We start from the raw sequence: 23,510 nt of genomic DNA, 5'->3' as shown, positions 1-23,510 counted from the left end.
ACATTTTATTATAGCACTACCGTTAGGAGCAAGGGCTTTGTGGTCAGGCTGCCTTAGTTCGAATGTTGTATTGGTCACTTCCTAACTGAGGCAACTCGAGCAAGCTATTTACTTTCTCCGGGCCTCTGTAACCTCTCTGGGCCTTTCTATCCATAGGGACAGAAATAGCACCTCCTCCAGAATGTTGTTGTAAAGATTAAATGAGCTCACACATACAAAGATTACTTAGTTCCAAGTGCCTGGAACTTAGTAAGGCCTCACAGAAACAATACCTGAGATTCTGGAGTTTGTGCTAAATTCAAAGTGTAGGAAATACGTTTCAGATAAATGCATAGTTATATATGACATTAAATGTAGGAAATCATGTTAGTTTATCACGTGTTCCATCTTACAAGCAGAGAAGAGAAAACCAGTTATAGCTAGGAAATTTGACAAATTAGCAGCAAGAGAAAAACATTTAAAAATAAAATTATTTTAATGGGGCACACTCTGCACATACATGATGAGAAATGCTACTGTATGTAATAATAGCAGAGAATGCAGAATAACTAGGACTTGGGAATCTACAACAAAATAAAGTTACTGCATTTAAATAGGCAATATATTGGGAAATAGCAAATCTAAAACCGTGGTCAACATTCAGCTTATGTTCCCTTTGTTTCCTGAGTGTTTTCAGCTTAGTGAAGTCAAATGACATTTTTTCGCAGATGGAAAATTATGAGCTGTTTAGGGAAATAAGCACATGTCCTAATTATGCTACATCATCTTTTCCATGAGAAGTGCAAATGCAACTTTTAAAAATAGTTTAGATAGAAAACAATTGATAGAAACTTTGTTTCTTTGTTTGTCTCTTTCTCTATGTGTCTCCCTTGCTTCCCTCCAATGGATAGTGGTGCCAATCTTTGCATTAACAAATATCAACTCAGCAAAAAAGGCTGCCAGCTGCATTTTTGAAGGGATGTCCATTTTGTCATTGTTGGGACACCAATTTTGTAGCGGGCTGTAAGTTCTGCTAAAATGAGTTTGATAACTGGTAAGGTCCATGCAGGATTTCCCCTATAAGAATTCTGGAAACAAAAGACTTAATTGAAAATAGCTAAATGGCACTATTTATAAATGTATTCAGGTTTAGGAAATGGTAAATAATCATGTACACACTTTCAGGGAATTTATGATAACACTTTTTCCCTCCAGAAAAAGGTTAACCTTTGTTGACTCAAATGCATTGGTGTTCCCATCTCACTTGATTCATGTGGCTGGGAATGAGTTTGCATGGCAATGAGGGGCTGGTCGTGTGACTCTTCTTGGAAAAGATAAGAAGTATATCACTGTGATTTTGAGCTAAGAAGCATGAAACAGCAGCACATTTTCCTTTTATGTCTTCATAGCAAACTCACCGATATACCTATGACAATTTATTCCAAACACAGGCCATGTTTTGACACTAACCTCTTCTCCTCAGAATTTGGAGACAACTATGGCCTTTGGCTAGTTTAATGCCCTTACCTGCTCAAGTGTGACAGAACATTCATTAAAGGCAATTATAGAGCAACATTTATAGAACTAGAAATAAATGCACAGGTTGCAAGTGAAAGTAATGAGAGTGAATGGCCATCATGTACCTGGGCCCGAAGGGAGGTGGGTTGCTGTGGGGTCTCCAAAGCCCAAATCTCTGTCTTTCTTCTGGTTTTGTTTATGTAGCCAGTGAAATGCTACCACGTCACTGCCCTTGGACTCCCTCCTACCATGAGACTCTCCACCGTTCTGCAAATACTCAGAGGGATGAAGAGCTCAGAGTAGCTAAGGCAAATGTGATTAATCACAACTTTTAGGGGAGTTCACAAGTTTATGAGCAAAGGAGAGGAAAACATGAACATAGCGAAAGCAGGAATTTTTGACAAATGGGCAGCAATTGCACACAGCTGATAGAGGAAAGGAAGCTGGAATCAATGGGTAACTATTCCCTTTTCCCTCAGTGGTCACACTGGTTGTATGAGCTAGCAGCCATGAGAAGGAATGTTATTTATTCCATTGTGGTGGAAGGAAACAGCATGTGTCCTGCAAAACCTACCTGGCCATCCCAAAAGAAGTATTATCTTTCTCCTCTAAATTACCATAAAGCTTGAAATAGGCTCCTTTTCATGGGAAATAATATCTGTTCTTCCTTTCAGTTGAATGGGGAGAGGGAGGAGAGGAAGAAAAATAATACAAAGAAATACAAATAAACAGTTAGGTTCAATAGTTAAAAATGAATTATTTAGATAGTGTGGTCAAGGAAGGCCTCTCTGAGGGGATGCATATAAGCTGGGACATAAAAAATTCGGGGGAAGTTTGCTGTAAAAGCAAGGAAAAGAATGCTCCAGAAGACAGAGAACAGTATGTGCACGATCTGCAAGAAAAGAAAAGACCTGGGGTGTGTACTTGAGCTGAATACAGGCAGGTTTGACGGGAACTTGGTGAACCTTCCTTAGGAGAAAAGAGCCTGACTACTACATCTAATTTCATTGGTCAAAGTGGTTTTAAAAAGTACCTTTTTTTTCCTGGAATATATTGCTTCACCAGACACAGTAGATTTTACTCTTACCGTTTAGCATACTTTGTCCAATGCAGACAATATAAAAACTGTTTCTTACTTAATTACTGACCACTGAAAAGCTTAAATTACAAAAGGTATTATCAGTTAAAGATATTTCTACTTAAATTTTGGTTTAGTTCACAATACATATGGAAGTTTATACATGCATTTCAATTTAAAAACATACATAAAACCCAATACAAGATAATTCTTTATTTTTGAAAAATGCACTCTTTTTGTTATCCCATCATCATGGGAAAATTATGAACTTACCAAGTGGCTTTATTATTATTCCTTCCATTCATTTTCCTTTGTATTTGAAAATCATGGAATCCAAAACTAGAGAAACAATAAGTAAGCCATGTATTGCTTAAAGGAGTAATACAATTTTTTTGGATTAATTCTGTTAAGGTTTGTAATTATGAAACAGCAGGAATGTTTTATTTTCCATCTTCATATTATGATATAATTAATTTAGTTATTTTTATAGAGCAAAAGAAACATGAGACGTAAGTATGTACAGGTAACAATCAGAAATTCACTCATTCAGTTAATGAAACTGCAGTGAAACCAAACAAAGCCCCTGCCTTCAAAGAGTTTGAATTCTAGCGTGAAAGCTGATTGTGAAAAAGTTGACAACTAAATATATAACACAGCTGGGTGCCATCGCTCACGCCTGTAATCCTTATACTTTGGGAGGCTGAGGCGGGAGGATCACTTGAACCCAGGAGTTTAAGACCAGCCTGGGCAACAAAGTGAGACTATGTCTCTACAAAAAATACAAAAAAATTAGCCAAGCATGGTGGCACAGGCCTGAATTCCCAGCTATTCAGGAGGCTGAGGTGGGAGGACCTTGAATCCTAAGATGTCAAAAGGCGGCAGTGAGCCGAGATCTCGCCAGTGCACTCCAGCCTGGGTGACAAAGTGAGACTCTCTCTCTCTCTCTATATATATATATATATATGTGTGTGTGTGCTCTCTCTCTCTATATATATATATGTACACACACCCACATACATATAATACATTATGTTATAATAAATGTATTACAATAGCTTATTGTGTTCATAGTGTTAAATAGCAAAATACTTACGTTCAAATTAGGCTGTTATGAAAATTTCTATTTTAGTCTATTTTAGACAATCACGGAAAGCATACTCCTGTATAAAATACAATCAACATAGTTTATTTCCTGTTATAAAAAGGTATAATTTGGAAAGTAACTTGGAGTTAAAGAAGAAGTTATCAGGCAGTTATTTTTGGCTCTGGTTTATGCAGTTTTAAAAAAATATGTGAAGTTAGGTTTGTGAAGAAAGTTCTTGTCTCTTTAGCTTCCTGTTTAAGTAGTAAAAAAGAAGTCTAGGAAAGTCCGCTATGACCAAGCTATAATGACAGTTTATCCATTGGAGATCTTTTTTTCTCCCCTGCCCATAAGCATAACCTCAGGAAGATGAAACCCTCACCACAGCACATGTGTACATTTTGCTGAATTGATAAAAATTGCATAATTCAAATCCCAATCTTAGAAGTCAGGAATTACACTGGAGAACCTCACTGAAACTGATGAGACTACAATTATAGAAAGATCAGTATTTGAGCCCTCAAAAATCAGTTGTTTGAAATAATAATTACTACAAATTCAATAATTTAAAAAAATCATTCTTCAAAATCTGGTCACTAGATGGGAAATTCTATTCTTCTTACATAGAGATCCTTCTTTAGCTGGCTGAATAAATAAAGTGAAATGTTAAAATAAGTAGCCCCGTTCCACAGTAATTTGTTTTGCATATTAGCTAAGACGGTCACGTGTGCTTTACAGGTAATGAAGTATTTAGAATGTCAAAGAAAGACTCTTTTCAGTCCATTTTCATTCTTTCTAGTATGTTTCACATTAACGTGCCAAGGTATTTATTATTGATCATGTATCAGCATATTTATTATTCATCACATGACAATATATCAAGGCAAAGATGAGTATTGAGACACTAGCCTAAGTCTAATCAGGGTTATCACCTGTTAAATTCGAGAGCACGGATGCAACATATAGCATCTAAACTCCTATTTTCTGCTAATGTTAAATCAGAAAAGCATTAACTGTCTACTACATGGAAACTTTTCAGAAGGTATCTGAGCTCAGTCACAGTGGATACATTTAATTGTCTTACTTTAATGTGAGATTCAGTACACCAAATGACAACTATGTATTAAACATCTTCCTTTCTTCTTGTCTACTTAAGATTCACTTTCTGCCTGTAATCTCATTGCTGTGGGAGGCTGAGGTGGGCAGATCACTTGAGGAATTTGAGACCAGCCTGGGCAACATGGTGAAACCCCACTGCTACCAAAAAATTAGCCGGGTGTGGAGGTGCTTACCTATAGTACCAGCTACTTGGGAGGCTGAGGTGGGAGCATCACTTTGGCCCAGGGGATTGAGGCTGCAGTGAGCCATGATCACACCACTGGCACTCCAGCTTGGGCAACAGAGCAAGACCCTTGTCTCAAAAGATTAAAAATTTAAAAAATTAAAAATTAAATTAAGATTCACTTTCCAGGCATGCCAAAATCCCTCGGGGCCCTTCAAGGCAGAAACCAAGCATCTCTCAGTGCATTCATTCCATGCTGTCCAGTTGCACCAGTGGTCCCAGGAGCAGCTGCTTGGATAACTTAGGTCTCCACAGTCTCCTCTTGCTCTGATATCTGTAGCTGTTGAAGTTTTAGTATTCACCTCCCTCCGCTTCTTGCAATTGCAATCTTTTTTCTAAATCATTTTGCCCCCCTCTAGACAATGCCTTGATTCCTTCATTGACTAAAACAACAACAACAAACACACAAATCCATAGTTATATGTAGCATCCTATTACTGAAGCTTTGGAGTTGTACAGTAGAATTACAGTATTTCTGACTACCAGCCAAAGGTTAAAATTTAGTAATAGTCATCATGGTTCTACCGTGGCCTCCATTGGCCATCTATCCACCATTTCTTACTGGCTGTTTCTCCTTAGACTTGCTTGCTTTCACTCTTGGTCACTGCGTTGCCCACTCCTGCTCACATCCTTTCCCTGTCATCTCCAGTATTAGTCTGCTAGAGTTGCTATAACAAAGGACGAGACTGGGTGTATTCTGTGAAACAACAGAAACATATTTTCTTACAGTTCTGGCACTAGAGTCGAAGATCAAGGTGTAGGCAGGGTTGATTTCTCCTGAGGCCTCTCTCCTTGGCTTGCAAGCAGCTGCCCTCTTTCTGCACCCTCACCTGGCCTTTCCACTGTGCACAAACATCCCTAGTGTCTGTGTGTCCTCATCTCTTCTTACAAGGACACAATCAGATTGGATTAGGGCCACCCTCATTTAAGTGACCTCATTTAAGCTTAATTACCTCTTTCAAGACCCTATCTCAAATTAGAGTCACATTATGAGATTCTGGAGGCTAAGGCTTCAATCTGTGAATTTTGGGGGACACACAATTCAGCCCATAACAGCTTCCAAGTCCTTTCTCCTCTTTTGTTTCACCCCCCATTCCCAAATTTTAGTTCCATTTCTAAAGCAGAACAACTTTGCTTTCTATTCAATACCTCTCTGTATGTTAAACACAAAATGATATCTACTTTCAGATTTCAGATGAAAGTTATTAATTTTTATTTTTTTGAGACAGGGTCTTATTCTGTGGCCCAGGCTGGGGTGCAGTGGTGTGATCATGGCTCACCGCAGCCTTAACTTCCCAGGCTTAGGTGATCCTCCCACCCAAGCCTCCTGTGTAGCTGAGACTACAGGTGCACTTCACCATGTCAAGCTAATTTTTTTGTATTTTTTTGTAGAGGCAGGGTTTCACCATGTTACCCAGGCTGGTCTTGAAATCTTGGGCTCAAGTGATCCTACCACCTCAGCCTCCCAAAGTGCTTGGATTACTGTGCTTTGCCCCCAGATAAGTTTTGACATTACAGTTTCTCCTGTGATATAAATGAGTTCTATAGTAGGATTCTTTTCACCATCAGTCTTTGTGGGGACAAATGTGATTTATTCTCTTTGCGCTGAAGTTCTCACAGGGCCATTAGATGGGTGGGGGTTGGTTGAGGTTGGTTTTCCTTTTGCATTTCCACGTTCTCTCTTGAGTTTACTTACTTGCATTACAATAAGAATTTGTAGAGGTACTAATTCTGAAAGAAAAGGAAATATCTTGTCAGCTGGTCATACACTGGTTTCAGGATTCTTTTTAAACAAAAGGTTTAAACAAAACAAAAGATTATTCTTTTTAAACAGTCCATAACAGTTAGCTTACATGAATAAGCCAAGGAAATGCAGTTGACTCTCCAAACCTCTCCTTCCCTAGTCTCTCCCATCCCGATAGCTGCTCCTTTGATTCCACCCTTTTTTAATGCATATCTTAGCATGTGTCATCAAGGCCCTGTTAAAATGTCACTAGGGCTGGAATTTTTGAATTTATCTTTCTATAATAAGATATGATTAACATCTAGGTATTTAACTGCTTGGTGAGTCTTGTTTGGTTCTTCTGAATTCCTTTTTTTTCCTGAATGTTTTGTGCAGAAGAGAGACACAAAGATAATTAGTGGTTAATTTATCAAACGTTAAGACATCCTAATAACTCTGTGATATAACTTGCAATTCCAGGGCACTCTCAGCACTCATTTACTCAAGTCATCTTTGTTGAGCAATTGGTCTATATTGTCTTTAATCTTTACAACATTCCTGTAAGGTTGGTATTATTAAACATATTTTACAGATGAGAAGTTGTAGCAGAAGGTCTCAGTCAAAGTCACAGTCATATGCTACTTAGTGATAGAACCTGAATTTGACCTATGTCTGAACTGTTTTGAATAGTTTTTTAGTTTGTTAATGTTCCGTTTCTTCTCCAAGCCTTTCAGCAGCTTGCTGCTTCCTGAAACAGTGTCTCCTAATTTACACTCCTTTGGTATTGACCCAGATCTCCTTCCCCTTGGTGTCTCCCACCAACTACTGTACACTTCCTCTTGCCATGTATGACCCTGACTGGCATACAGGTTCTTATGCCAGGTTCTTATGTCCCTGTTGTTTTCACTGTACAAGAATATCAGATATAAGATACTCTTGCTTTTCAAATTCTCACAAGGAGCTGGAATTGTCAAAATTCTTAGTTGTGTCTTCAAACATTTGAAAACTGTAAGTTCTATCCACGTTTATATTCCTCCCCCTGACCCTTTTTAAAATCAAAGGATGGCCGGGCGCGTGTGGCTCACGCCTGTAATCCCAGCACTTTGGGAGGCCAAGATGGGCGGATGATGAGGTCAGGAGATCGAGACCGTCCTGGCTAACATGGTGAAACCCCGTCTCTACCAGAAATATAAAAAATTACCCGGGCGTAGGGGTGGGCGCCTGTAGTCCCAGCTACTTAGGAGGCTGAGGCAGGAGAATCGCTTAAACCTGGGAGGCGGGGCTTCCAGTGAGCCGAGATCACACCACTGCACTCCAGCCTGGGTGACAGAGCGAGACTCCATCTCACAAAAAAAAAAAAAAAAAATCAAAGAATATTTGTAGGGGTGGGTAATTATCCCCAATCTCATTATCTTATAAAATGACTCTTTTAAATTTTGCGTTTTACCTCCCTATCCTGGTTGACACAGGTTTACATATTGGCTAGCTCCTTGTCCAGCCCTTTCTGGTTTAGGCAGGGAGAGAGGTGATTCATGCTAGTCAGGGTCATACCCGGCAAGAGGAGGTGCATGGTAGTTGGTGGGAGGCACTGAAGGGATCTGGGTCAATGCCGAAGGAGTGTAAATTAAGAGACACTGTTTCAGGAAGCAGCAAGCTGCTGAAAGGTTGGAAAAGAAATGGAACATTAACAAACTAAAAAACAGTTCAAAAGTTGAATCAAAATGAAAAATTCATTAGGAGAGGCAAGAGAATGAAACAAGATGGCCAAGAGCCAAAGGAAATAAACATAGGTTGAAGAGCAGTTCAGGAAGAACATCTTTGATTGTGATTATATTGTTCTTTATGCATATCTTAGCATGTATCATCAAGGCCCTGTTAAAATGTCGCTAGGGCTGGAATTTTTGAATTTATCTTTCTATAATAAGATATGATTAACATCTAGGTATTTAACTGCTTGGTGAGTCTTGTTTGGTTCTTCTGAATTCCTTTGTGCAGAAGAGAGACACAAAGATAATCAGTGGTTAATTTATCAAACGTTAAGACATCCTAACAACTCTGTGATATAACGTTATTGTTATTCCCATTGTACAGATGAGAAAATGGTGGCACAGAAATGTTAAGTACTTTTCCTATGGTTACAAAACAAATAAGTGGCTAGCAAGGATTTGAAATGATTACTATGCAATATGTTAAGAGATACAATGATACAGTATAAACAAATGAGGATCCACCGAATTCTGCTTGGATGAAGATCAGGGAGAGATGTACTAATGAAATTACACATTTCCTTTTGGGTTATCACACAATTTGGTGTCCATATAAATGTTAATATTACCTTTGATTGTGCTCTCAGGTAAATAATACTGGTGAAACTGCTCTCATTACCCAGATACTGAAAGTAATACATGAACAAGGATTTTTTCCTGATTTTTTTTTAACCAAATAATCCTAAATCTTGTTCCATTTGTTTGTTTTTTGAGACAGGGTTTCACTCTGTTGCTCAAGCTTTATCACGATTGAGCAGGGGCATGATCATGGCTTACTGTAGCCTCAACCTCCCCAGGCTTAGGCGATTCTCCCCACTCAGCCTCCTGAGTAACTGAGACCACAGGCATGGGCTACCAGTGTCTGGATGATTCTTGTACTTTTGGTAGAGACAGGTTTTTGCTATGTTGGCCAGACTAGTCTCAACCTTTTGGGCTCAAGTGATCCTCCTGCCTTGGCTTCCCAAAGTATTGGAATTACAGGCTTGAGCCACCTGTCCTGGCTGACCCTAAGTCTTAAAGACATCCCCACTCCACAGGGCTGGGGTGCTCCATTCAAGTTCAGGTTTGTTTCAGAAATTCTAAATATCAAGTACCATTTGTATAAACGAGTTTTAGTAAACAGATATGAAAGCAGTTATTCAACCTCATTCAGTTATTTGTCCTTTTGTCATTCCACAAGATCCATTTTATGGAAGCCTTGTCAATATTTTAACTGAGGTTTTTCTGTAAGAACTAGTAGTGTGAATAACATACTAAGAGTCCAATAATTATATTTAGACTTCAAGGAGTTTGGATGGGAGAAGAGGGTATTTTCTGGACAAAATGTTTTCCTGTGAAGAGTTCTCCCTATACATATAATCCTAAGGATAAGAGTAAACTGGGCTAGAAGGATGAGTTAAATTTCCTTTTAAATGGCATGGTTCTTTAATAAAACTCCCTTAAGAAAAGTTCAACAGAACAAGGAAATAGGATTCATTTTCTTCCCAAAAGATTTATCAGCTAGTGGGAAAGGTCCAGTTTTTCCGAATTTTCCATTTTTTATGTTGTATGACCGTAGGAATAAAAAGTGACAAAAATTTATTATCCAAATGAAATTAGGGAAAAACCATGGTGAATTCCAGTCCTCAGGAAACATAGGGTTCTAGCTAATGGAGGGTTTATTGGAAAGTGTTTTTATCATTCTGAATACTAATGACACCTTATAACAATACACTGCCTGTAGATATAAAAACTGAAGACATTGAAGGGATTAGTTATCAATACATCAGATCATTTCTGGACAGAATTTTATTAAAACAAAACAGAACAAAATATAAAGTTATTTTCCTTATTATTTATATTTTTCTAATTATGTAAGGGAGAAACCTTTTATCAATTGGGTATTTTTATTGTGTTTTTGTTTTTACAGCTTTATTTTAGTGATATTATGATTTGAGTTGGTAAGGACATTCCACAGCAAGCTACCTTCATTTCTCTGAAACCCAGTTTCTCCTCAGAAAAATGGAGAAATTAGTCATCTCTACCTCACAGAAATGTTGTGAAGATCAAGCTAAGGCACATGAGGCACTTAGCAAGTGCTGGGAACATGGCAAAGGCTAAATGGATGTGAACTATTATACTATGATCCTTCTTGAAACAGGTTATGATGGCTGTTTTGAACTGCATGTTTGTGTCCTTCCCCTCACCCCAAATTCATATGTTGAAACTATAACTTCCAGTGGGATGGTGGAGCCTTTCAGAGGCAATTAGGTCATGAGGGTGGAGCCTTCATGATGGGATTAGTGCCCTTTTAAGAAGAGGCAGGAGTGAGCTCACCTTCTTTCTTCTCCTCACCAAGTCAGGACACGGCAAGAAGATGGCCATCTGTGAACCAGAAGGAGAGCCCTCAGCAGAACCCAACCATGCTGGCACCCGGATCCTGGACTTCCCAGCCTCCAGACTGTGAGAAATAAGTCTCTGTTGTTTATGCCACCCCTGTTTATGGGATTGTGTTATAGCAGCCCAAGTGGACTAAGATGATGGCACTTATGTCAAGTCTGTGTGCAGCATACCCATATTGACAATATGGTAAAAAATAAAATGTTATGGATTGTATTTTCCAAAGATGGCTGCAACAATATCTTGCAGTATCCCATGTGTGCTCTCCTTACAGGGTAATGTTGCCATGCCTCCCATCAAAGGGGACTCAAAGTCCACTCTCCTTGAAGACGGAGGGCCTCTGTGACTTCCTTGACCAAGAGAGTTGGTTGAAAGTAATGCTATGTGATTTATGAGGTCATAAAAATGCATGTTTCTATCATGTTTTCTTGGCACATTTGTTTTCAAAAAAGTCAGCTGCCATAAGAACAGCCCATTTTCCCTGAGGTGCCATACTGTAAGGAAGCCCGAGCTAGCCCATGCAGAGAGACCACATGCAGAAACTCTGAAACCAAATGGACAGAGTGGGGGTGGTACCTGGTTATCACCCAGGCGCCCAGTCCTCATTACACCAGCTGCAGCCATTGTTTGGCTACAACCGCAGGAGAGATCTCAAGCCAGAACCACCAAGCCCAGCACTTCCTGAATTCCTGACCCAGAGATTCCAGACTGTAAAAAATACTTTAGCCTAATTATTTGTTTTGCAGTAATAGTCATGAAACATTCTGCTTTTATCACTTGAGCCTTCCTAATGACAGAAAGAGGTTCTCTGTGAAGTGTGAGATAACAGAGTAAATAACATGATACTGAGAAAATCTTGTTTGCTCACAGAAAATCACTGAAATGTGAAATATCTTTAGTTCTGGAAGGATTTAGTGTTCTCAAAAGCGCAGGCCTTCTGCAGAACACCCACTTCACCCACGTATCAGTCTACTCATGTCTACTGTTCCTCAGCAAAGTTTTCTCCTCAGAAGGGGATGATTGTTTATTATAGTTCTATTTTATAAAGAAGTTTGAAGCTTATGTGCTAATTATTACTGAACACTTTTAAATATTCAAAAATTAATAACGGTTACTCTAAATGAGAATTTAAAATGCAAGTTAGGCATGTTATCATGCTGCCCAACAACTCCCTCAGGTTTTCCACACATTATACCACTCCCATTAGATGTGGATGAGTGCCATTCATCTTCGTCCCCATAGCTTCACTCCCTGGTAGGGTATGGGAATGTTCAGAATTCTGCCACACGTATAAGCAACTATTAGCAAACAGATATAAAAGCACTTATTCAATCTCGTTCAGTCCTTTGTCCTTTTGTCATTCCACAAGATCCACTTTAAGGCAGCCTTGTCAATATTTCAGTGTAGGATGAGCCAATCATCTACTAGTATCAGGTAAACAGTCTTGTATTAAATGTAAGTGTGTGTATGTGTGTGCACTTAGGACAGAAGGGGATGGGGTGGGATGGGGAGACGCAGGCCTGATGAACAGAACTTCAGAGCCACAGCCGTGTCCTGTAAATGTTAGACTGTTGAGCCTGCCAGATTTTTACACCTCTTTTCTGCAAGGAAAAGAGTGTTTATACAGACTTTGTAGCCAATTATATTTATTAAATACTACTAATCACAGCAACGTAAGATTATTTCTAATGTCCCTAACGCTATTTTTATTTTTATTTTTATTTATTTATTTATTTTTTTGAGACGGAGTCTCGCGCTGTGTCACCCAGGCTGGAGTGCAGTGGCCCGATCTCAGCTCACTGCAAGCTCCGCCTCCCAGGTTCACGCCATTCTCCTGCCTCAGCCTCCGAGTAGCTGGGACTACAGGCGCCCGCCACCACGCCCGGCTAGTTTTTTGTATTTTTAGTAGAGACGGGGTTTCACCATGTTAGCCAGGATGGTCTCGATCCCCTGACCTCGTGATCCACCCGCCTCGGCCTCCCAAAGTGCTGGGATTACAGGCTTGAGCCACCGCGCCCGGCCCCTAACGCTATTTTTAAACGTTTTGGTGAGGATTTAGACAGGGAAATTTGAAGCACTTGCTAAAAGCAGCTCTGAAATGTGTACTCCTGATTATGGTTTTCCAAACACTAAATGCGCCTGTGTGTGAATTACTGCTCAGAATATTACAAATATTAGCTAACTGCACCCAGGGTGGTGATTAAAGTTCACACACACACACACACACACACACACACACACACACTCAACTCATTCTGCTTTGGTGAAATATTGCAAACTGTTTTTCTGACAATTTGACAGCATCACATGCACAAGATGAAATCAAATCTTTTCTTTGACCTTTAAGTCGCTACATAATCTGTCCCCATGCTATGCTTTCATCTCATGTACACTCTTCCCCTAACACACCTCACTCCAATCCTATGTATGTCTTTCTTATTTCTCCAACATGCTTGGACTCCATGTGCCACATCACCTGTGCTTCTGCGGTCCGTTCTGCCTGGAATATGCCCTCGGATGGTCACGTGACTGGTCCCTTCCCCTCACTCAAGTGTCTTCACAGACGCTGCTTCCTCAAGAAGGCTTTCCCCATTATCTTCGTACTTCTCAGTCTTTATTATTTTGTCTCTGTTTCTTCATAGAATGTATCCTTACTTGGCATTTTGTAAGACAGTAATTAATTAGTTAGTTAATTTTTTTGCCTGTCTCTACCACTAGGATGTGAGGCCCATGTCGGTAGAAAATTTTCTCCTTGGTTCACTGCTTTATCACTAGTGCCTGGAACATGACAGGTCCTTAAAAACTTTTTTAAATGGATGGATTGAATAGCATTCATCCAAACTCTATCTTTACTTATATTCTGTTGTGTTATAGCTTTCTTTTTAAAATTGTATATATTTTAAATGTACAGTATGGTGTTTTGATTTATGTATGTTGTAGCCTTCTTAATTCATTGGATTCTGATAGGTGACTTTTGAGTGATTCTTTGAAATGCAACCCAGAGTGCAGGGTCGGCTGGTTCATTCTGGGCAGTAACACAAAGGCTGGCTCTTGGTAGCTAGTGCTGAGACCAGGGCTGGTACCTATGGCATTTGTTTATCCATTTTGTTCATTTGTTTATAAAACAGAATTCTGAAACGTGATGTGTCAGGAACTGTGGTAGCTCAATAGCAAGGTATAAGCAATCTCTGCCCTCATCAAGAATAAAGTCTATCAGGGAAGAAAGACAGTTAAACAAGCAATTAAAATCAATCATGGTAGTGCTATTGTGAGATAAATACAGTATGCTACGGAACAGGGGTAGCAGGAAGAGGTGGCATCTGCCAGTTGATGGGAGCTGATTGTTAAATTTCCAGGAATTTTGCAAGCTCATTTTAAACACAGACATTATTAAAGATTGTTATGTAAACTTATAATTAGATAAATTATATTAAAAATAAATTAGATAAATTAGACTAAAAAGCAAAGGTAATAAATGCCACATCATTTCCTGATAATGTTGCTCCTGAGGTTCTTTATGACTGTCGTATCTGTGTGGTGGAATTGTTCTCAATGCTGGCTAGTGCATGCATTTCCCTAACTCTTCATTCAATGACATCATGTTGGTAGCCCGAGATAAACCATGGTGTGAATATTTACACTGTGGAAATTGCTACAGATCAGGTTTTTTCCTTCAAAGAGCCAGTTATAGACATTTACCAGCATGCCATTGCTCTCAGAGCACACAGCACAACGCCTAACCTCACCTGGGGACATCAGACAAAGATCCTGAAAGGGGAAGCAGGAGTTAACCAGGTGAAAGCTGTATGGATGATAGAGAGTAGCCCCTTCAACATCAAGGCCAAACAGGTGAGCTAGCTCTTATCTGCATTCAGCACACCATCATTCTGACTCTGTATGCCTTTTTTCTTCAGGTTACCCTTCCAAAAATACATACTCCATGTATATATATGGATGTATAATTTATTGATATGTATAGCTAACACTGTTAAGCTTCATTAAATTTCTTTTCTGTTCATTTAGGACAATATTTAATTAAAGCCATGATAGAAGTGCCCTAACAGGCCATATTTCACCTTGTTTACTCAGTTTAATTATTTTTAATTTTTTTCATTTAAAATAATCAAGGTTTTATTAATTATAAATTGGGAATATTATGTTTATAACTTGTGAGATAAGAAGAAAAAGAATATATGTACCCAAATTTGACATTTATTTTTATCTTTTTTTAAATTTTAAAAGTTTTTATTATACTTTAAGTTCTGGGATACATGTACAGAATGTGCAGGTTTGTTACCTATAAGAGTTGTGTATTTCAAAAACTGAAATCTCATAAAAAGTTAAATTTTTGTCTGACAAAAAAAATTCTTTTCTGTAAGAATGTTGAATATTGGCCCCCACTCTCTTCTGGCTTGTAGGGTTTCTGCAGAGAGATCTGCTGTTAGTCTGATGGGCTTCCCTTTGTGGGTAACCCGACCTTTCTCTCTGGTTGCCCTTAACATTTTTTCCTTCATTTCAGCCTTGGTGAATCTGATGATTTTGTGTCTTGGGGTTGCTCTTCTCGAGGAGTATCTTTGCAATGTTTTCAGTAATTCCTGAATTTGAATGTTGGCCTGCCTTGCTAGGTTGGGGAAGCTCTTCTGGATAATATCCTGAAGTGTGTTTTCCAACTTGGTTCCATTCTCCCCATGACTTTCAGGTACACCAATCAAACATAGGTTTGGTTTTTTCATATAGTCCCATATTTCTTGGAGGTTTTGTTCATTCCTTGTCATTCTTTTTTCTCTAATCTTGTCTTCATGCTTTATTTCATTAAGTCGATATTCAATCTCTGATATCCTTTCTTCTGCTTGATTGATTTGGCTATTGATACTTGTGTTTGCTTCACGACATTCTCGTGCTGTGTTTTTCAGCTCCATCAGGTCATTCATGTTCTTCTCTAAACTGGTTATTCTAGTTAGCAGTTCCTGTCACTTTTTAATCAAGGTTCTTAACTTCCTTGCATTGGGTTAGAACATTCTCCTTTAGTTCAAAGGAGTTTGTTATTACCCACCTTCTGTAGCCTACTTCTGTCAATTCATCAAACTCATCCTCTGCCCAGTTTTGTTCCCTTGCTGGTGAGGAGTTGTGACCCTTTGGAGAAGAAGAGGCATTCTGGTTTTTGGAATTTCAGCCTTTTTGCGCTGGTTTTTCCTCATCATCGTGGATTTATCTACCTTTGGTTTTTGATGTTGATGACCTTTGGATGGAGTTTTTGTGTGGGCATCCTTTTTGTTGATGTTGATGCTGTTGCTTTCTGTTTGTTGGTTTTCCTTCTAATAGTCAGGACCTTCTTCTGCAGGTCTGCTGGAGTTTGCTGGAGGTCCACTCTAGATCCTGTTTGCCAGGGTATCACCAGCAGAGGCTGCAGAACAGCAAAGATTGTGCCTGTTCCTTCTTCTGGAATCTTCGTCCCAGAGGGGCACCTGCCAGATACCAGCTGGAGCTCTCCTGTATGAGATGTCTGTTGACCCCTGCTGGGAGGTGTCTCCCAGTCAGGAGGCATGGGGATCAGGGACCCAACTGAGGAGGCGGTCTGTCCCTTATCAGAGCTCGAGTGCTGTGCTGGGAGATCTGCTGCTCTCTTCAGAGCCAGCAGGCAGGAACGTTTAAGTCTGCTGAAGCTGTGCCCACAGTCGCCCCTTCCCCCAGGTGCCTCAGTTTCTTTTTTATAGTAGTAGATTCAATAACTTCTCTACTAATGCTTTTTATCATGCTGATTTTAGTTATATCATTCTATCTGCATTCAGGGCCTATAAAGTCCTTCACATTTTGGCTGAAGGAAAGAAAGAAAACAGATATTGATTTACTGAATCCTGGGAGAAATGACCTCCTATAGACGTATTTATGTGTAGCCCTAATGTTTTGCTATCCCAGAGGATAAGCCTGGACTATTGACTCATTGCAAAACCTGTAAATGTGTTAACAAACTCCTCTGTGAGATACCCAGATTGGACCTCTAGGTTTCCTGGAAAACACCACAGAGAACATTGTTTTCAGGTTTCTCTACCATTTTCTTTTACAGAAACCACCAGAGTATCATATTCTTAAGGGTGTCTTTTAAAATTTTTTTACCTTTTGAAAATCACAGATCTAGAAACGTAGTCAGCTTCTGCTGTCTGATGCATGAGTTCGTGTTGATGGCAAAACCTTCACCTATTATTTTGATGAGTGATGTATCCAGATCCTGTTACAACATTATGAGGCCACAAATGGAAAAGTAAAAACAAATGGGAGTACAGTATAGAAACAATGTTTCCAGAGGCATTTAAAAAGCATTTCCAGTCACTCTCTCTCTTTCTTTTTGTTTTTCTTTAAATCTTCTCCCAGAATGTACCGTATAATGACATTGATGCCTGGTCTTCATTTTGTTTTTTAATAGAGGACATGGCCCTTGTATAGTTTGTGGCCATGACTTTAAAATTTTTGTATTTCCATGAGTATCTTGCAGGACAATTTAAAAAAATAGAGGGATGGGTGCAGTGGTTCATGCCTATAATCTCAGGACATTGGGAGGCAGAGGCAGGAGGATTGCTTGAGCCCAAGAGTTTGAGGCCAGCCTGGGCAACATAGTGAGACTCCACTCCTACAAAAAATGAAAAAGCCAGATATGGTGGTGCGTGCTTATAGTCCAAGCTACTTGGGAGGCTGAGTTGGGAACATGACTTGAGCCTGGGAGGTCGAGGCTGCAGTGAACCATGATCACCACACTCCAGCCTGGGCAACAGAGCAAGACCTTGCCTCAAAAAAAAAAAAAAAAAAAAAGAAACCACTTTTTATAGAATTTCTTTTGCACAATTCTACACTTTAAAAATATGCTTGTGCTGTTTTCAGTGATCTGAAATAAGAATAATTCCCTAGGGATTTGTATCATTTTTAACTCCTAAGAAGAAAATGCGGACAGGCAGACTTCAAGTATAACATTCATATAGTTAATTAAGTTGCCATTTATTTTGCTAACAAGAGAGGAACCATTAATTTTGTCAAAAAGATGTAACACTTGAGTGTCTTTAAAAAATCCAGTAAAACATAGCTTCCCACTTCATACTGAAGAAAATTGTCCTGATAGTTTTTTCTCCATTATGCAACTGGGAAGAGCCAAACAGAGAATATTTTCCTTGTGCTGGGGCTGGAATAACGAAGAAAGCCACAGCCCTTGGGTAAATTACTCTATTTCTCTAAGAGTGTTGAAAATCTGTTTTAAATTAAGAACTGATGGAGTGAGCAGCACTATTTTTATAGCAAGGGTGATTTAAAAAAATATTCCTTGTAAAAACATTACATGAAAAATTTTAGTTTTAGTTTTTGTTAAAATAAGATTTTATTGCCTTTCTACCAGAAGAATAGAAATAGGAAATTGCAAAAGGCAGCAATTTCTCCTTTCAGTACAGTCTCCCAAAAGTAATCCCTTTTAACAATATGTAATAAGTGATGTGTTGACATGACTGTTAAGACTATTATGAAGAAGCTAAAGAAAGCAGCATGAAAGCAAGATTGACAGACTCATGCAGGGAAACAAAGGCTAGTTCCTGGCTCACTCTCCAAAGGGCACTCCTGCATGATCCTCCACAGGTTTAAACTCATTCTTAGAGTATGGTCACCTTTCTGCTTTCTGGGTACTTTTATATCAAGGCTTCAAAATGCTTTATAAATATATGCACCAGAAAAAAAAGTACTTTTAAGGGTCTTATTGGATAAAGTAATTTGCCTTACCTGTGGGCTGTCTAGACAATGGGACATCCAAATGCAATGATATTTTTGTGGACTCTGGAGATTGCACAAGAACCAGCCTCTGTTTTTGGTCCATCCTGCTCACCACTAAAATGTGAATTGTCCAAATTCTTTGCGCTGGCAGCTCTGTGCTGAGCTCAGCCATCAGGACCTTCCCTGCATGAGGTGAGGGTGCTTAGTGATTTTTTTTTTTTTTTTTGAGACGGAGTCTCGCTCTGTCGCCCAGGCTGGAGTGCAGTGGCGCGATCTCAGCTCACTGCAAGTTCCGCCCCGCCACTCCCCGCGGGTTCATGCCATTCTCCTGCCTCAGCCTCCCGAGTAGCTGGGACCACAGGCCCCCGCCACCACGGCCGACTAATTTTTTTTTTTTTTTGTAGTTTTAGTAGAGACGGGGTTTCACCGTGTTGGCCAGGATGGTCTCTCTCCTGTTCTCGTGATCCGCCCGTCTCGGCCTCCCAAAGTGCTGGGATTACAGGCGTGAGCCCCCGCGCCTGGCCGGTGCTTAGTGATTTTGTTTCACATCCACATTGCCATTCCAATCAGAAGTTTGGCAGTTTCCAGGGGTGTTTCCTTGGGCAGGACGCAGAACTCTGCTGTTTATGGAAACTGCCACCCAAACATCCTTTTAAACTCAGGGAATCCGACTCCCTCCTGGAGCGAGACCAGATCTCCTTTTGACCTCAAAGCCTCAAATACCCCACCAACCACTAATAGGACACTATTTTATTCCCACTCTAACCCTGGAATCCACAAGTTATTAACACTTCTCTGAGCAAGAGTGCCCAGCATTCAGAAAAGATTAGCCAGGTGTTATTTTCATTTGAGCAAACAACCTTCTCATTCCTTGGCTAATGAGTCTATATAGCAGTGGGGAAAATTTTATTAATATATTATTTTGGGGGGACCATTTGTCAATGACTGTAGATTACCATAGATATAAGATGGGAATGCCACTTGCAGTTGATGTGGTATCTTCACTGAAACAGCAAAATAAAACATAGCCCTTGGCTCGTAAGTAGTTACTGATCTAGCAAATGCTTTTTGACATCTCTATCAGCTAAGTGAATAAGAAGCAGTTTGTATTCAAGTTGCAGGGATAGCAGGATACTTTACTGATTTCCCTAAGGGCTATCTACATCAACTCACCTGTTTCTCTTATAATGTGGTTTGGAGGGAACAAAACTTTATGCTAGTCCATTAGTTTTATGAAATTTTGCTACTTGGACTGTATGAGCAGGAACTATCAAGAATCTATATGCCTTAAGTAAGATACATGAATGCTAGAGGGTACCAAGTCAGTTGCAAGGACCTGTCACATAGGCAAGGTTATTAGGTATCCAGTCATCTTGTTTGGGTACTTTGGGGTATCCCTACTAAAGTGAGATATAAGTTTCTGCATCTTGCCTGGTCCACTGCAAGGAAGGAGGCACAGCGTTTTGTAAGCGTCTTTGGATTTGGGAGGCTTCATATACCACACATGGAGACGCTGCCCCTGATATTTGCTGGAAAATCCATTAGGCTGCCAGTTTTGAGTAGGGTCACACCAAGAAAAGCAACAAAAGGCTCTTCAGCAAGTCTAGGCTGCTTCACTCTTCTAACCTGTTAGACTCAAGGCACTACACTTTAGTTTCAGACAGAGATATGATAGAGAGCTTCTGGCAGGCTCGCAGAGCAAGACTGTCAGGTGTTTGGAATAAGACTTGGCCTCTTCTGACAACTATACTTGACCTGAAAAACAACTTTTAGTTTGTTGCTGGGTGAGTCAAAGACTGAAAACCTGACTTTTGAAAATAAGAAAATATGCATCATAAATTTAGACATGCACATATCATTCCAGTGTAAAACGAAAGTGTTATGTATGAGACAGGGCCAAGAAGGGTCAGGAAGCACAAATAAACTGCATGAGTGAGTGGTTCAGACTTCCACAGTAGCTGCTCTTACTACTCTCCTGCTTTTCCCTTGGACAATAGCTCCAATTCGTTGAGGGAATTCTCTATGACCAGCTGAAGGAGAAGAAAGAATGGGCCTGGCTTATGGATGGATGGCATGTGGACCTCTAACAGAAATGGATAGCCACTGCATTACAGCCCCGCATAGGTGGTACTGAAAGATAGTAAGGAAAGAAAATGTTCTCAGGAGGCAGAATTTTGGGCAGTCTTTTGGGTGTCTATTTAATGTGAAAGGGGAGATAGCTCAAAGGGTGAATTTATACAAACTGATTGGCCAGTGGTTAAGGAATTGGAAAGAACAAAATAAGAAGAGTGGTGACAAGGTCTGGGGAGATGTCTGTGATGGGCCTCTCAGCATGGGCACAGAGTGGGAAGATATTTGTGTCCCATGTAAATGCCCATTAGAGGGCATCCAAGTGGTGAATGAGTGCTTCGAATAATTAAATGGATAAGATGATCTCTCTTAGCGATGTCAGTCTGCCTATTTCCCTAGCCATTTATATGATTGGTCAATGGAGGTATATAAAGTGAACATGGTGGCAGGAATGGAGGCTATGCATGGTCTCACCAGTATGGGCTCAGTCTCACCATAACTGATTTGTCTATGCCATCATTGAGTATTCAATCTGCCTATAGCAATATGAACCTGAAATATGACACCATTCATGATATTCAGGTAAGTCTCCTGTGGAATGGCGTATGTAGACTCATTTATGGCACCATATGGAGACAAATCTTGTGAGGACAGGGTGTTACTTATATGATGCAGTATATTCCTTAAACAAGTGGCTAATATAAGTTCCTAAGCATGTGAAACCATATGTCCAAGATTCAAGGGCTGGAGGTGAGAATGGACTTTATTATACCAAATATTTGTTTTGGGGAATGTTTTCCTCACATCCTTGCAATCTTGGATTCTGTGGGTTTATAGTACCAGAAGGAGAAATGAATCCATAAGGAAATACAATAATAGTTCCATTGAATTAGAAGCTGAGATTGCCCACTGGCCATTTTAGGCAGATGAAGCAAAGACAGAGAAGAGCTTATTGCATGTACTGGCTGGGTAATTGATTGATCCTGATTACCAAGGAGAAACAAATATGCAGTGGGGATGAGGAGGATTATTTATGGAACCCCAGTGGGATTTGTGGCTACTTAGGACTTTATCACCCCGTGGCCCTTGGCAATAGAAAATTGTGGCAATGTAGTAAAGATAGGACCACCAAAGGGCTCAGCTCCTATAGGACTAAAGTTTGACTCAGGCAATCAGGTTAAAAACCCATTCAACTAAGATACTTTAATAGAATAAGGAAACAAGAAATGGGCGTTGGAAGAAAGATGTTGTGGTTAACAACTTAGACATACTGACCAGTTACAGAAGCAGAGATTTTAACAGCTATGTCCTCTAATCATTTTTTCTTATCCCCATGTTTCCTCCCACTCCTTTTATGAAGAGCACTGCTGATGGCTAACATTTTTAGGTTGCAAGTGATCTGGCCTTGGAGATACGGTAACTGGTTGGGAACACAAAGTTGTCACCCAAGCAAAGGATGACAGTGGATGTCAAGAAGCAAGACTATGCTGGATCCTTTCTGCTGTTCTACCAGATCCATCCTCCACCCTCATCTATCATTGTCTGTGTGGATCTTGATCAATGGACTTTACCTCTGGCTCCTGATTGGGTTTGCACAATGGGAAGCAGAAGAAAGTGAAGTTGTGGCTCCTTCTTTTCATAGAGCTGCAGGTTGGACATGCCCGTTTCCTCAAGTCTACAGCCCTTTTCAGCTGGAATTCACCAGCTAACAACTTCCTCCAGGTTTAGATAGCCACTAAATTATCTTGCCCCTTCAGGGTTAAGGGGTAATGGGTTCCCCTCTATTAGTAGCCAGTGGGTAATGAACTATCTCTGGTTTGTTCCTTAAAACATGCCCATAATAGTCTCTTTAAATAATTCTCCTTAAATTACCTGGCCTGAGTAGGTCCCACTGGAACTCTGATTCATGCACACACTTAGTTCGTTCTTTGCAACCACTCAATGGCATAGATGGGTACGTGATGTCACTTTCTTGCTTAAAATGTTTTAGTGCCTTGTCATTGTAATTGAAATAAAACCCAAAGAGTATGGTTTGCAAGGCCATACTTGACCTGGTGTCTGCCTCCCTCTCCAGGCCAATCTCTCCTCACTCTCCTTCAACCCTGTTGCAAGTCGCGTTAAGATCCCCTGTGGCTCTTTCTCTTGAGGTGCTCATCCCCGAGATCTGCCTGCCTGTACTTCAAATTTCAATTGAAATATCACTTCCTCAGAGTCTTTCCCTAGCTATTCAGTCAAAAGCAGTCATCTAAACACTGTCACATTATCCTATATTAACTCTTCTCACAGGACTTAATAACAAGCAATTACTGATATTTTCTCGTCCATTTTTATACCTTTAATCATCTATCAATCACGTCTGCCTGCCTTCCTTCCTTCCTTCCTTCCTTCCGTCCTTCCTCTCTCCCTCCCTCCCTCCCTTCTCTCTCCTCTCCCTTTCTCTTGCTTTCTTGCATTCTTTCTGGCTTTCTTGTTTTCTTTCTTGTTTTCCTGCTTTTTTTTCACAGGGTCTCATTCTGTTGCCCAGGCTGGAGTCTGGAGTGCAGTAGTGTGATCATGGCTCACTGCAGCCTTGACCTCCCTGGGGTCAGGTGATGCTCCTGCCTCAGCCTCCCAAGTAGCATGGTGTGCACCACCATACCCAGCTAATTTGTGTGTGTGTGTGTGTGTATGTGTGTGTTTTAGAGCCTGGGTTTTGCGGTGTTGTCCAGGCTGGTGTTAAACTCCTGGGCTCAGGTGAGTCTCCCACCTTGGCTTCTCAAAATGCTAAGATTACTGGCATGAGCCACTGCACCTGGCCCCACTATTTCTTTAGAAGAAAAATTTCCTGAGGA

The 23,510-nt window shown here is 40.1% G+C and overlaps 1 long non-coding RNA gene across 1 annotated transcript; it reads left to right on the top strand.

Moving 5' to 3' along the window:
* The first annotated feature begins 12,807 nt into the window (after positions 1 to 12,807).
* Positions 12,808 to 22,734, top strand: LOC108586008. Its single transcript, XR_002522033.2, has 2 exons — positions 12,808 to 14,715; positions 22,040 to 22,734. It is a non-coding gene; the product is annotated as an uncharacterized LOC108586008 (long non-coding RNA).
* The last annotated feature ends 776 nt before the right edge of the window (positions 22,735 to 23,510 follow it).

Source organism: Papio anubis, chromosome 3 (genome assembly GCF_008728515.1).
Source record: "Papio anubis isolate 15944 chromosome 3, Panubis1.0, whole genome shotgun sequence".
NCBI classification, from domain to species: domain Eukaryota; kingdom Metazoa; phylum Chordata; class Mammalia; order Primates; family Cercopithecidae; genus Papio; species Papio anubis.
Note: the sequence above shows the minus strand (reverse complement) of the source record. Positions and strands in the feature narration are given on the sequence as shown.